General features: G+C 38.3%; 1 long non-coding RNA gene across 2 annotated transcripts in view; it reads left to right on the top strand.

Moving 5' to 3' along the window:
• The first annotated feature begins 346 nt into the window (after positions 1–346).
• Positions 347–16,305, top strand: part of LOC128072828 (uncharacterized) — a 93,627-nt gene continuing 77,668 nt past the window's right edge. For both annotated transcript variants that reach the window (XR_008202456.1, XR_008202455.1), the window contains exon 1: positions 347–401. This is a non-coding gene — a long non-coding RNA (uncharacterized LOC128072828). The remainder of the gene's footprint in view (positions 402–16,305) is intronic.

Genomic DNA, 16,305 nt, shown 5'->3' with positions numbered 1-16,305 from the left:
CTATTACACTTTGTTGCTCTGTGACAGGTGGTGGCAGTGGGACAGTCTGACATAATGGTGTCTGACATGGAAGTGTATATGCAGCAAAGGTGTGTCATTGAATTTCTCCATGTGGAAAAAACAGCACCCACTGACATCCTTGGTACTTGCTGAATGTTTATGGAAATCTGTATGGTAATTTTTGAGTCATGGCCTGAACCACTGATTGAGCATGTGGAGAAAAGACCAAGTCAGCTCTGGGAGCGCAGGTGAAGGCAATTCAGTTGTATGACAGGAAGAGGTGGAGCCTGTCTGTGCTTCTCTTAGATTTCGTTTAAGGGCTGACTGCCAGTATGGAAGGATTTCTTTCTGGAGTTCCCTTTGTGGAGTTTTCTTCTGTGAGCCTAGATCTTTGGAAATCGGTGAGTAGTCCTTTTTTTCCTTTCCTTCTGGCATCTTTCTATTCGGTTAGTTCCTTTATCATTACCTATCTTGTATCACCATTTCATTGTGTTGATCTTTCTAATTGTTACAAAAAATGAACAATGGCTATGAGCATAATGAGGCAGTGAGTGGTGCATTTAGCAGTGGTGACATGGGGTCACATCCATTTGTGTAGTATGTGGACTCTTGTTTACGCCTAGTGAAAATTTGTAGCTACTGGTGGTGACTGTGTTGAAGATAGCATTTTGTAGCTGAGAATTTGTTCTATCAGATAGTGTTATTGTGTTCTTAACATGTCTTATAGTTTCTATGGAAATAAATGAAATAGATGTTACTTCTAGAGTAACCTGCATATAAAAATGAGAGTCTTTAATTTTAAGATTATTTTATTTTAGCGATGACAAATATCTCCAGCTTCCTACTTACTGCGGTTAGAATTTGCATATAGCCAAGATCTCTGTATGTTGTAATGAATGGTTTGAGCAAACAGGTGAGCCAACATCCTTTTCCTTTGAGTCTTTACTGTAGCAGGGGTTGATGATAAAGATACACTTGGAGGTGTTGAAGTTCTAACATCAAAACAGTAAGGAAAGCAGGAATTGTTGTGCTCGTAAGAGTTGTAAATATCTTGTAAGGCTGAATATCATTTTTCAGAAAATAAAGCTTTCTATGAAAAGAGAACCCCAGGAAGATATATTTTACAACAAGATTTATTTTATTAATTTCTCCTGACAACAGCATTTTCCAACCTTGCTAAGCTGATTTTATTTATTTATTTATTTATTTTTAAGTTGCATGTGTATTAACAGCCATCATCCTTCCTCTTGATAGTTGCTCTGCAGTTCATGATCACCGCTGGCTCCTGGGCAGGAGTCACCTGTGGTACTACCGAATACAGCATCAACAGTGACACAGTGGAGTGCACCACACTCCCCCAGTGGTGGTTCCAAATATCAGCTGGCTGTACCTCATTATTATGGACTGAGCAACTCTTGTGTCTTTCCAAAGTCCTAGGCTCTGCTGGAGCAGGTCAGAAAGGAGGATAAAGTGGAGCATTAAAAAAAAAAATAATAATAATATTGGGGGGGGGGAATACTCAGTTTTGGAGAATGTAGCATCTTATGACAGTCTGTACTATTTCTTGTTTTGCCATGCAAACATAACTCAGTCCTTGTGTTGAATTTTATCATTGTTTTTTTTTTTTTTTTTGGTGTGGGTTTTTTTTTTTTGGAGTGGGTACTACTGAAAGCAATCTTCAAAATGGGGTATTTGTTTTGTTTTTGTTAACTGCATTCAGCAGGCCTAAAAGAATTATATCTTAAAGGACATGGACATGCTGACTGACTTTTACATGCTGACCTTTACACTTCTTTTTAGCTAATGAGGTCAAAGAGGTGAGTGTCCCTTAAAATGCTGCAGCTGTGGAGTGAGGAGTTGGTCTCCAGTTCCCTTACTATTTCCCCCCTTCTCTGTACAGATTTGGGAGTGAAGCGAAATCCTCTCTGTGTCTGTTGTTCTTATTGTGCTGTGGAAGCTGAGACGGAGAGAGAGAGGTTCTGCTGGTCAGGCTTTCAAATGTGCCTCTGCAGCACTCCTATGAATTCTCTCACTTCTTTTCCAGAAGGCTTTGGCTTCTGGGGGTTGTGCAGGTATTCATAAATTGAGAAGTGGGACCTGTTTGCAGTTTAAGAAGGTGCTGCTTTCATTCCTTGGGCTGGATATGAACAGCAAATAACTTGCACTTGAGGTGCTGTTCTTGTTGTTTTGGATATGAATAAACAAAGGTATTTAATAGTTATGTGTATCCTGGGTGAGAGGAAGCTTCTACAGCTCTGACTCAAAAAAAAAAAAAAAAAAAAAAAAAAAAAAAAAAAAGAATAAAAATTCCACAAGTTCTGAAGTGGCCATAAATTGTAATTCACAAAGACAAATCATTATTCATAGTAAATGAGACTGACTGCACCTCTTTTACTTGTGACGATCATTACTATGCTAAGAACTTTAAGGAATGTCTTAAACAATCTGCTTATTGATACAGATCTTTATAATAAGTTGTTATGTGTATACATAAGAACATAATGGTGTTGTGAAGGTAGTGCTAACGGTCTAAGGATTTGAATAGACAAAGTTTTCAAAAGGATAATGCCTTTTATTAGATGTGCAATTATAGCTGGAAAACACAAATTTTGATCTAACTGTTCTCTATTGGCCTTTTAGCAATAGCACTTCTTCAATGCAATGTTAGCACTTTTTTTTTTTTTTTCTCTTTCATTGTTTATACTGCTGCTTGGATTCCTTCTTTAATCATGAACAATTAAAAAACACATTCTTATTGTTTCACATTACACCTCTGTAATTATCGGTGGGAGTAAATCTGTGATAGCTGCCCCTCCAGCCAACTGCATGCTTGCAGTATAGGTTGCCTAGAGACTTCCTATTGCTGCCCACTATTCTCTCTGGTTATTTTTCAGGCATGCTGCTCTTTTCTTAAAATTGATTTGCAGAATTCTCCTCACAACTCGCGCAATAGGATCAGGACAGTAGTAAATGCTATAAGTCTCAGCTGGTATTTTATATCTAGATGATCTGCTCTTTGTTAAAGTCTGTTTGTTACTGTCTGTGTACCTCTGCTGGTGAGCAATGACTTCATCTGCTGTGAATGTGAGTAACTTGATTTTGAGTAATATTTAGAAGAGTCATGGCCACAATCTCCTGTTGACTTTGGTACCTGCAAGATACCTAAAAAGTAAAGGTGCTAAAACTGCTCCACCACCCATATAACAATTTATGTCTTAATAACAATCTGGTGATCATGAGAACAACCACATGGGTAATGCCATGGCAATGAAATTTCTCAAGCAAATTCAGATTTCAAGGGCAAAAAAATCATGATCTGCACTTGTTTTTTGACACTTCCACTGTTTTTTGAGAATTCTTACATGCAGCAGAAGGAACAATGATGTGTTTTTGATACTTTGATAAATGAATGAGAACAGCCTCTTGTTCTGAATCCTGAGCATCAAACACTTTCACCCTTCCTAGTACATAATTTTTAATTCTTTCCAAACAGAGCAGTGCAATTCAGGCGATGTAAAGCTTGGCAGGTAACATGATGATAAAGATTGAACAACTTAATTGTGTTTTAGATAGAAAGTGCTGAAAGGAATCAATGATTCAGAAGCCAATAAGAAACACCATTCAGCCAGTCCCAGTTTTGCTTTCCATCACAGATTAGGATGGTTTGTGATTTAGTATTCCTGCATACAATATTTTTCCTTTTTCTTCCGTAAAGGTGTTGACAGGAGAAATCCACAAACCATTACAAATATTTAAATTAAGTTTCAGGTTCCTTTTATTATTATTCCATCTGTATGAGTACCTGAAGTGAGGCACCATTTTTTTATTTTTTATTTTTAGATTATCAGACTTAGGTTCAATGCATAAAATATATCTGAAATGCCTCATTCAGTTTAGTAGTTTCCCATATATCTTAAAGAGAAATTACAAGCAAACAATTACAAGAAGTCTATTTTGGAAATCACAAACACAAGCTGGAAAGCATTTTCCAATTCTATAGGCTTTATCTGCTTTGTTTTGTAAAGAGAAACTAAGTACACACAAGTTTTAGTAACATAATATTTACAGTTTCATGCAGACTAAGGAAGAAGGTTACTGTTCTCTTATGTAAACTTAACTTACCCTTCAGGTTACCTGCTTTATGTTAGCTGAATGTCAAGAAATCTACAATAAATGAAACAATAATGAAAACAAACACTCCTGAATAATAGATGCAAGTTTACAGCTGGAGAATGATTTCTGCAGTTCCTTTTAGAATGTAACGTATTTACTTTTCCCAATGCTGAGCTTCTGGTCAGCCCAATGTAAGTGTTGTTGGAAATACTGAGTGTATTGCCACAACTCTTCAGTCTTGCATATGATTTCTTTAATTATATACAAATGAATTGGATTTCTAGACTTCAATTTTGGTTGCTCTGGAAGTCAGCACAAAAAAACAAAGGATGATGCCTCCATGGGCAGAAATCATTTCACCTGCCTCTGGTCTGGGCTATAGTAGCTTGAATGTTCTGTGGGATGCTTTGACAGCAGGGCATGGCTGTGAGGCTGGGGTAGCTGCCTTCCTGTGCTGACTCTCAATTCCCAGCCTGTACAAGAGCTGTGCTCTGTACAGGCTGTTTACGTGTGAGTATGATCTCAGAGGTTCCATGAGACTGGTGCTGTCTTCACTCTTCCTGTATCTTTCTGAAGCCTGAAGAGAGATCTTTTTTTTGTGATCTTTTGTACCAGCTGCCTGGCCTTCCCTGGCCTCCCTGCTGCTTGTGATGAAATAGCAATGCTGTGGCTAGGCTCCAAGGTTACCTTATGGTTCCAGATCCTGTTCCTGGAACAAGCAGAATTTCCTGGTGGCTCAGTGGCACAGTTTTCAGGAGATGTTTACATGATCTCCCCTCTGCTTTGAGCGTCAGCGAACCTCAGGGAGCTTGGAGTGCAGCAGGAATGGTGTGCAGCTCTGACTTCCCATAGAGCATGCAGCAGCTTCGCCAGGTGTATGCTGACCATGAGAGGGGACACAGCTAGGCTGGGCAAGTGGCTGCTCTCCAGCCTTGGGCAGCATTGTTAATTCTTACACTTGATTTCCCTAAACTAATTAGATACAGCATGGAAACCTGTGCCTTGAAGTGCTGAATACAAGAGCTGCATTAGTCTAGAACTGCGGGATAAACTGTGTGCATAATTCTCACTAAAATAGGCAGTCTGCTGTGGTAAAAATCACAGATGAATGCGTATGGCAGGAAAATGGAAAAAAAAAAATTCAGAAGGCCAGTGGTATCCTGATTTCATGTGACAACAATTTATGATTCCCTATCCCTACTCCCAACATCAGTCTGAAATAAAATCTTACTTTCATGGGAAAATAACTATTATTCAGTGCAACCTCAGGCTCAAATTAAAGTGAAAGTTGATTTGTTCAGCAGTTCTGTGGGAGGGGAAACTTGTAGAAAATTTTTGGATTAAAAAAGTCAAAGCAAGAACTACACACTGTTCTGTCAATCAGGAGAAACTTCATGTCTCAAAATCAAGTTCTTCAGAATCAGTAAGCAAAAGTTAAATCACTGTTTCAAATTTTGTTTAAATTAATAACTATTTTGATATGTTCCTTTTGAAGCAATTGTTCCTCTGTTGTTCTGCCTGGATAACGCAAGACCTTTAGGCAAAACTGAATTATTTCTGGAGATAATAGTTGTATTGAAAATGCTGTATTTTCCCAAGGAAGAATCCTGATGTGAAATTGGAAGAAGCATTGAAGTAACACCACTAGACCATGCTAAAATAGAATGCTCATGTACTAAAGCTGAAGCTTCAGCCTACCCACGTGAGAACTACTGGTGATAGGTGGATGGTTGGATTGGATGATCTTGAAGGTCTTTTCCAACCTTGGTGGTCCTGTGATTCATGTGGTAACATGAACGTAGCCATGGCATGAACGTGGTATGGAACGTAGCCATGGCAAACCCCAGCAGTGTGAAGTAGTGGAGGCAGATGTTTGCTTGTCACAGGGGCAGGTGGGGATGCTGCTTGTTCAGTTCCCTGACTTGGGCCAGGTGGTGGTAACACCTGTATTGGGGCAACTCTAGCTTAGACAATTCCAGCCCTCCTGTTCCTCTTTGCTGGGCTTTTTGGCCCTGTCTACACCTGCTCCGTGCAGTGAGTGGAGGATGGGCTGGCTGTGGGGAGGCATGGGCGGTTCTGTTGTTGTTTATGAGACTGCTGTTGGACATTCGCTTACTGGACTTGAGAGTCCCATGGGATATTATCACTGTGATCTGGAGATATTTTGAACTCACAAAATGTTTTGAATGATGTGTTTTATGTATTTCTTACTAATCTGTCAGCACATCATGGGGGGGAGGGAAGTCTCTTGCAAAGCCATGAAGTGCATCAACTGGCATTTCTGTACTTTAGCACATTGCAATAGTTTACTTAAGACAAAAAAGAAAAATTGAGCTATGTTTTAGCAAATGGTAGTGCTCTCTTGGGTGAAAATCTTACTTGAGCAGTATAAAGGGATTGGAAGATGATAGCTCCCCTGGGTAGGCACACGATGAGCAAATTTCAAACCAACTTTAATTTACAAAAAAAAAAAAAAAAAAAAAGGATTCATTGTGATAGTTTGTTAGAAACTTCTAAAATGGGGAGAAATGGAGGCCAAGAGAGCAATTAGAGGAAGGACAAGAGTAGCTTTTATACTATGTACCCATAGGTTGTCTGTGACTGTAATTCCATCTTAGAGTTTTGGTAATTCAAACCAGAATCTGGTGCATCTTTGCCAGAGCTGCTAATTCTGCCAGAATCCTGGCTGTAAATTAGAAACTTCTGCAAGCACAAGCACATGTTCCTTCTTGTGCCCTGTTAATTATTTTAAAGTAGTCAGATGTAAACTTAACATTTCTTTATATTAACAGAATGCATAACAATGAGCATTTTTATGGATGCTATTTTATTTACATTGCACTGCTTTAGTGAAGGAGTTAGCATCAGGGGTCTACGTAACTGATGTAATGTTAAAATACGAGTAGGTCCACACAGGCAGAAATAGGAAGTGTTTCTTCAAAGTATACTGACAACAAGTTGTGCATTTTAGTGCCTCCTGCTATACATACACCTGTTTTTGTCAGTGCATGAAGTGCTTTTTGATGATATGATAAATAAAAATGAATGTATGTCTAGCATATTTGTGGTTAATATACTTCTGAAAATTAGGCATAGAGATAGGACTGAACATTAGGGCACTGCAACAGATAATTGTAGAACAAGGTACTAAGCTGCTGTGTGGGACTAATTTTTGTACAAGAGTTTTGTTCATAAGGCTGTGAAGGTAAATGTGACTTCTCAGAATTTATTCAGATGAGAAGAGTTGCAGACCAAAGGCAAGTGAAGTCCTAACACTAAGTCCTCGCCAGGTTGGAGGAGAATTTGGAGGACTAAGTTATAACTCTTTATAGCTTAAGTTCCAGGAATAAAAACTGTGTGGCCTGATTGTGTATGAATTTATTATATCTGTATTTCTAAAAAAAAAATTGGAATAAATCTAACTGTTGAGGAGAACAAGCGTTATTCAGATCCAACTTGAATGTGGTCCTTGCCAATTTGCTTTTCCATAACAGATGTTACTTCTCTTGACAACATATTGTGGCTAAGCCATTTATTTCAAGCCAGAAAATCAAGTAAATAATAAAAGCTGAGAGTGAAGAAGATGAATGTTTTTGTCAGTGCAAAGGCTTGGCTTCCTTCCCCAAAATGCCAGTGGTTGTGCTGGGTGTTGAGCCCTATGCATGTGAGTGTCCACACTCGTGTAGATACTTGCCTTGTTCTTCACTTGGATTTGTTATCTTAGAACTCATTTATTCACACTTCTGGTTTTTCTTTTTTTTTTTTCTTGGTTTTTTTTTTTTTTTTTTTTTTTTTTTTTTGGATCCTCAGAAGCATGGTATTTCTCTGTCCTTCCTATTCTGCTCCAGGGGAAGACAGTTCTGAACTTTTGTCGGTGCTTGATCTGATGGCCCCTTCTGTCCTTCACCCATGGGCAATTTTACATCATAGTTCTCTGCCTTTCTGTACGCATCCCAACTAGATGAGGTCTAGAACCTTAAGCCCTACTTATGGAAAACAATTATCAGACTCTTTTTCAGTAAGCATCAAAATAAATTTAAGAAGACCTCGCCATTAAATTAGTGTTGTAGCCTGCTGAAGGTACCATCACTTGGAGGTGAAGGAGAACTATGGCTGAATAATGATTTACTAATTTATACTTTTCCTGTCAGAATTTCTAAGCAGATGATTACACAGATTCATTTGCAACTGCAAGAATTTAATATGATGTAATACTTTGCAGATGTAAGCGAAGTTGTTATGTAACTTGGCATTTTATTAGGGTCCAGAGATATCACAGCCATCCACAGAGATAAGGAGATAAGTTTGCTGGATAATACTGCATAAATCTGAAATGATAAAGCCTAAAGTAATGTTCCTGAGGGAGTCCTATTGCCAGAATACTGTGCCTAAATTTCCATTAAAGAACAAGTGAACCGAATTTATTTCAGACTCAAGTCAGTAACAAAATCCGGGACCTTTGAGTACAAACTGTGTTTAGAAAGCTTGCCTTTTCCAATTCAGTTGTCTGACTTGTACTTTTCTGGTATCCTTTTTGCAGTTCTAACAGCCACACACATACATGAAGGGTGCAGAGGCTGAATGCAGCTTAGTCAAGCTCCATGATAAGTCCTAAAATTTAACTCCTTGGCATTTCTGCTGAAGATTGTTTCCAGGAACTTGTGGGAGACAGATATGATGATACGCAGAGGATTTTGTAGAGGTTAAAGTAAAAGCAAACTTTAGATCTTAAATTCATAGAAATGTCATGACTGTCATCTTCAACTGCGCTGTGCCACCAAGATCCTTCTGTCTGGGCTCCGCACATGCAGTCAGACCAAATACTGGGCTGAGATCTGCCTTGCGGGTCTGAGAACAAGATGCTGTCAGTGGTTTGCAGGAGTGACTAGGAAGTGTTACGGATGAAATGGTCTGTGTAGAAGTAAGCTGTTATTAGCAGTGAAAATACATTTTATATTCTCTTTGTTACAATTACTTTCACAACATGACCAAAGAAACATGCTGCTAAGAATATTCTTGATACTTGCATTGCATTATAATAAAATTGAAGATTGTTTTCCATATGAGGAGAAAATAAAAGGAAACGTTTTGCTTTACCAGTGGCATAGCAAACTTCCAGCTGCTCAGCCTGCCGGCAGCTCTAAACTATGTTACATGGGAGGGAAGCAAATGCATCCTGAGCTTTGAAACATTTAGTTTCTCTGACTAGGAAGCCTATTTCACATTATTTGTAATTTTACACCTTTCATGGCTTGTCACAACTTTACCTACACTTGAATGAAGTTTCTGTGTTTAAATATATATATATATTTTAATATAAGTAACATTTCCCATATTTTACTCAGTGATAAATCACGATTGTCAAAGTGAGGATTTAAAAAAATTAGATGATGTGCATGCTAAGCAAGTGAAAGCAAGTACCTTAGAGTTGTGTCTTCTCAGGGGTCCAGGGAGCATGCAGTCCATATGCAAGGTGTCAAGAGAGGCAAAGAAGAATGTCACAGAAAAGGTGTGGTGTACAGAAAGATTAAGTAAAGGCTTTTGCCAGAAGATATGGCTGCTATTTTCAAAGCATTTTGTTTATTCTTGTGTTTGAAGAGTACCTGCCTTGTTCAGGTCAGGTAACTTTGTCTAAGAAGTATGAATATTGTGATCTTACTACTTTTTCTGCTGATTTGTAAAGGTTGGAGTGATTACTTGGTATTGGTGTGTTTTGGGTACTGCATGATGATGGTGTCTGAGTTTGTTATCAAAGCCAGTCTTACTCAGATTTTTTTTTTTTCTGGATTATTATATATAAGAGCAAACTCTACATTAAGAGGTGCAAATTGTTTGTCCTGATGTCAGTAGGTAAGCACTGAGTGTATGAAGTGAAGTGTAATTCAGCAATTTTTTTGGTATTTAATTCCAAATTATCTCATTCTATGCTCCAGCTGTACGTACAGGAAACTCATTAGAACTGCTGTAACCTTATTGCATTAGAATTTAGGAAATGTTGAACCAAGTTTCTTCCTCAGAATGCCAAGGCAACAGTTTTCTCTTGCTCTGCCATGGAAAAGTCTGAGGGAAAATTTGTTCTAAGCCTGTGTATAAAAGCATCACTGACCATCACTAACAGGATTGATAGGCATGAATCTATATTAAAAGAGGAAAAAAAGCATCCAGATTTGCACGCTGTTAATCTCAGAGATGATTCTGAATAGTATAGAACATCTCCTTATTTACATATTGCTTTGTTAATGTCAGCTTGAAAGCGTTCCAGGCAAATCTGTTCAGAAAAAGAGCACACGATGTACAGATCTCTCTAATCTAAACAAGAAAGGATACTTCTTCCAGGTATGCAGTTTACAAGGCATGGAACATATGCTGAGTGAGGAAAGCAAATCATGATAATCTAGAAATCAGCCATCTGATGAAACTAGGGTTCTGTGGACAATTTTTTTAATAATTGACTCTATTTTGGCTGTTTTATTCTGTTATGGCCGTTGTTTAATGCTAAATGTAAGTACTATTCAAAGGGACGTGAGGAACCCATTATAACTCATGTGTAACAAGTCTTAGCGAACTAATGAAAAATTGTTGATTGACTAATAATAAGAACTTATTTTGATTTTAAAAAATAAAAACAAAAAACAAAAACCCAAATTGACAATGAAAAGCACCTTTAGTGCCCTAAATCCATCCTGACGGGAACAGTACGTTTGCCAACTGTTCCCATGGGAATGGGCCAGGATTCATCATCTAAAGTAAAACCTATTTAATTTTGTTTTGCAACAGATGTGTCTAGTTTCAAAGTCATACAACTTATCTTGTATGCATGTCCTTCAAAGCCCATTTTTGACTCTGCTTTGGTCCAACTTGACCAGAACTGGAGTGACAAGGATTGTCCTGATGCTCTGACATTCAGGTGTCTGAGCAGGCAGTGGCAAACTGGGGTCCGTGACCAAACACAGGGCTACCGTGGAGTATGTGATGCATTATCTAATTTCCAGCCCATCACTGGGATCAGTTCTGTGCACTAAGTTAGCGCTGTGGGCTGCTGGCATCTTATCACAGCAGGGACAAAGGGCTTGAGTCTTTATTTTGCCTGTTTATGGGCCAGTGAGTTCTGCCATGTGTACTATGATTGCTTTTATGCCATTTGCTTTCCCAACAGTTGTGTGCAGGTAGACTGTTTGGGGCAAGCCTGTGTTTTAGCCAAGAAAAGCCAAGTGAGTCAGCTGAAGTCCGCATGGTAGTGCTTAGCTGCAACTGAGCAGGGCTGGTTAAATGTCCCTGGCTTCACACTGCTAGGTAACTTTGTTCTGCAGTCATGAGTGCCTGCTCCAATAGTTTTCGTAGGCTGCCCTGGCTCTCTATGTCCTGCTGTATGGGCTGTCCTGGGCTGACAGCAGTGCCCACGAGCAGCTTTTGGACTTTATGCCTTGTGCTTTCCTGGGGCTGGTGTGCTGCCAGACTTGTGTCTTTCTTCCAGACTTGTATATAACGTACTTGGGGAATTACTCACATTCCCTCAAGAATTTCAGAGAGAAGCCTCATTTGGTAGACTCAGACAACAACAAAAGGAAAAAATGACAAAAAATTTGAGGGAGATGGAAGCTGGAGAGACAATGGTAGGAAAGGCAGCTCTGAAATGATGTGTTTTTGTTTTTTCTCTCATCTCATCTGCTCTCTAACCTGCAGTGTTTAAAAACAAAAACAAAACAACACCTTCTCTGCTTGTGGAGTTAAGGAGAGAAACTTTTGAGGCAGATATGACACTGCACATTGTACTTTGCCAAGGGCCCTGAAAATCCAGGGATAATAGTGTATGCCACAGGCATGACAGGACATAATGAAATAGAAATGGGCAACAAGGGCTGCTCAGAGGGACAAGTGTGAGAAGTTCAAAGCAAGGTATGCTGTAGCAGAAGTGCATATATGCACACGTGCTTACCTGAACCCTGAACCTAGCTGAAATAAAATCTTAAAATGTTTCCATGTGGCCATAGATCTAATAGCTCTAGGGAAGACTCAAATTCCTTCTCCAGATGTAATTGTGCTTCTGTTTTCATCTGTGAAATTGAGGTTAAACAATAGTGGAGTCGTCTTGTAATGGGAGCAAGATGATGCTGCCTCAGCCTGCTGAAGTTGGTTGGTTAAGGTTGGTATTGATGAATTCTTAGGGTATTTTACTGCCATTTTAATATATACAAGGGATAAAGACTAAAGCATTTGAAGCTGGCAGATGATGTAGAATAAATAATCTTTGGGATGTGCAGTCTGGCTATTTTAAAACCTAAGCTTCTGAACTCTTAAGTCTCTCCAGTTTGGATATTCTAAACTTTGTCTTATTTTTGGATATTTTAAATTTTGTCTTAGAAAAAGTATTTATTTTGAGTTTCCCAGTTTTTATTGACTTACAACATGCACAATTGTAACAAGACCTGTTTGACCTGTTTTCATACTTCTATGAAACTTGACATAGAAGTTTAGATTATTACTTATTTAAAGAATTATTACTTTTAAAACTTTCCTTTCCCAGTTAATATGAATACAGGGAAAAAATATGAAATATGAAAACACTGGCTGATAGGATGGCATGGCATTTATCAACAGAAAGTGATCTCTTAGTTCCAGGCTAATTTTTCTAACTTGAGTGACTTATTATAATTATATTATAAACCCTTGAAAATCATGGTTTATAGGGAAAATGGTGGCACAACATTAGTTATGATATATCATGAACTGCCATACTAAAAAAATCGTTAACTCCTTCTGGGAACCTGAGAATATATTGTGATGTTCACACACCATCTTTTTGATTATGTTCCAGAAAACGTGACTGTGAAATACATGTGTTCTAAGTGTCAGTCTAGATTAACTTAGCAGCTCTGTGAACTACAAACAGAGATACATACCCATGCAGCTAACCAATGCTTTACTTATCAGTGCAGTGTATTTCATTTAGAGGGTAGAGGGCAAATGCATATGCATAGGGCAGCTAGTTGGGGAACTAGGTGGCTATACAGCTTTTCCTGGGCTATAATTGCATTTCAGTGACAAAATTACAAATTGACAAGTCAAGCTTGTAGCAATCCTGGTGCTGACTTGCAAATTATGACTTTTCAAATGTTAAGATTTGGTTAAAAAAATATATATTATTTCCTGAACTTCAAGATTTGTCTCAATCAAAATAGAACAACAACAACAAAAACCTTTTTTTAAAAAAAAAAAAAGCTCAGATTTTTACTGATTATTAGACACTGAAAAGCTGGACCTTAAACAAGGTTTAACAGTTAGTGCTGATCTTGATATTTCAGGTAGTTAGGAGAAAGGACTCTGTGTGCTTTCCACTCTCACTAGTGCATGCCATGTAGCTGGCCCTGCCGTGCCACTGTTTGTCACCTCACTGCAGCACAGCCATGGCACATGCTGAGCACCTGTGGTGCACTGAGCTGACAAGGGTCCAGATACAAGGGTATTTTATTGTTTTAGTACAGCTATCAAAAGTTATTGACCAGAGAAATCTCAGCAGCTAAGAATGGATCTGTTAGTAAAACTGATGGCTGGAAAAGAAGAAAGCTCCTCCCCCAGTTCTGTAGGCAAGGGATGATGAATAAAGTACAGGGACTTCGGTTGAAGTGAATGTTGTGTTGGCTGATGCACAGGCAACTTCAATTCTCTTTAATTAGTTCAGAGCTGAGTGAGAAAGTATTTAATCAGTAAGCTAACAACTGCAGCAGCCAATTGCTCTATGTGTGCACTTGTATGGGAGTTTGACTGAAAAAAGTAAATAAAATTGCTTTCCTTACCTTAAATGAAATGGAATCCCTAATTTTATTGCAGCTGCAATCAGTTTAGAGGCATGATAAGGCAATAAAAATTGATTCCATCTTGTTTTATTCCTTTAACAATGTATTTCATTTAAGATGGTAATATTGTAATTTAAGAGTTTGGCTTCTCAAGGTATAAATTTAGACCTTGTTTCCGCAGTGTTCCTGTGATAGAAATGATTCAATTGTTTATCTTGATGCTGTCCTGTTATATTTCAAGTGTGCTTTTTTTTTTTTTTTCCCACTGATCAGATTGGAGATTGAATCCTCTTTTCTTTAAAAAGGCTAGAAATTATGAGCTAGGTACCTAAGCTTATTAGCTTTCAGTATTGCAATTCATTACATCAAGGTCTTAAGATAAATACTTTGAAAACCCTCTAACTGCTGCAAGCCATTTACAGGCTTATTAATGCAATGCAGATTATGACCAACACACCACCTTGTGCTGGTCTGCCTGCCTGGATTCCTGGTGAGTTGGGTTCAATTCAGGATTTCTCTTTTGTTAAAAGCCCTCAGTGGAGATCCTACTGTTGCCCGCAGGGCTGTAAATCGATGGCACTGAGTGGTGGACATATGATATATATACATATATATGTCATATGATCATGTATGTATGATCATATGATATGTATGTATATATATGTATGACATATACATACATACAGGATAGCATGTGAGACTAAAAGCTTTGTCTTCTCATTTGAATGAAGTTCATGGATCTCTCTGCCGTAGACTGTCTTGCTTTCTGTTTTCTAGTTTGCAGCTGTATTTCAGTTGCAACTGGAGATCCAGATGCAGTCCAGACTTGGAGTGTCTGGTATGTGCAAGACAATGCAAAGCTTCTCCTCAGTGATTTCTGAGATTAGATCAGAGGGGAGACATTGGATTTAGAGGAGATCAGAGAAATGTTGAGATTGTCTCAGCCAGAATGGGAAACAATCTGGGAATGGTAGGAATGCAAATATTTTATGAGTAAGCGAAACTACTACTTAGTTAGTACCTAGCTACTTCAGTTAACCAAGAACTTCCTTTTTAAGTCTCTACAGAAGGAGATTTTTCAATGAATTAGTAAAAAATTTAACTCACAAATGCAAATTGACCTTTCCTAATGGAATGGCAAAAATCCTGAAAATTCATTGGGATTTTTCTAATTGGTTTCATGGAGACCACAAGTTCAGTTGCAATAGATAATTCATAGCAGAGACCATCTCCAAAACACAGTTTGAGATCAGTAACAGTATGAAATCGCTCAGATGTGAATGGGTGCTGGAAGGGAACAGTAGGGAGTGCATCACTGCACAGCCCCAGGGGCAGGGCCAAAGGGCACGGTCCTTCAGCTCCATCCAGAGGCCTACTTCACCTCATGTCTGAGAGTGGGAGTCATCCATCTGTAGTGTTCCTTCTACTCTTGAGCAGCTATGCTCCTGGGAACTTAGTATTTTAGTTTACAGTGGAATGCTGAGTGAGGTTAACTTCAGAAGACAGACAGCGAAAACAGACCCTTGAATATGAATCTGACAGGTTTTATTTAGAAAGCCAACACCTGCAGTGGCTGCATTCATATCGGCAGTGTTCAGTGACTTAACAGGCAATCTAGAGTACAGTGTATATTGAAGACAAGTAGTTTTGGATTCATATTTTGCTTCCCTTCTAACAATTCCTGTGACACTGAACTTTTTTAGACTCATACTGATTTTGTTTTTCAATATAGATTACAGATAGATAGAGTTTCTCGCATGCCTTTTTATTTTACAACTCACTGAAAATAAAATTATTTTAGGGTAAGTCTGGCTGCCTATTTAGGCAAGTTTACTTGCATTTTCCAATGCAAGTGAAATACCATCAGAGTGGATCATATAAACATGCCTGAAGAGCCGTTAGGAATGCGTGACAAAGATTTTTATGGTTTTAATTTAGTCTTAGGAATAATATTCAGCAGGTAGAGTGTTTTACGTAGCTAAATAATGTTCTTATATTCAGATTTTCTCTTGGTTTCTCAGTAATATTAGTGGGTTGGGCTGGTGCTCAGATTTTTCTCAGGAAAGAAAAACCATGAGGAAATAAGTGTATAAGAAATATACAACTGAAAAGCACATGCTATCTTGGTTCAAGTCCTGACTCAAGGACATATCCTTAGGAGGGCACTTGAACACAATATGCTTTACATTTAGTGCTTTATTGAAAGGAAGTGGGCTTCAGAATGCGTGAGCTCTTTCTTGAACTAAGATCAGAGTTTGTAAGTAGTAATACTAGTAAATCTCCTTAGAAACAGAAAAAATAATAAACCTAAAGAACACCAACAGAACCAGCAGATGAATTTTCAAGTGACTGAGACCAGATGTTACTAGATCTATGTAATAAGCAGCACCAACTAAGG

The sequence above is a fragment of the Tympanuchus pallidicinctus genome, unplaced genomic scaffold (genome assembly GCF_026119805.1).
Source record: "Tympanuchus pallidicinctus isolate F22 unplaced genomic scaffold, pur_lepc_1.0 scaffold7, whole genome shotgun sequence".
NCBI classification, from domain to species: Eukaryota; Metazoa; Chordata; class Aves; order Galliformes; family Phasianidae; genus Tympanuchus; species Tympanuchus pallidicinctus.
The sequence above is the reverse complement of the archived record's forward strand: the minus strand, read 5'-3'. Positions and strand labels throughout refer to the sequence as shown.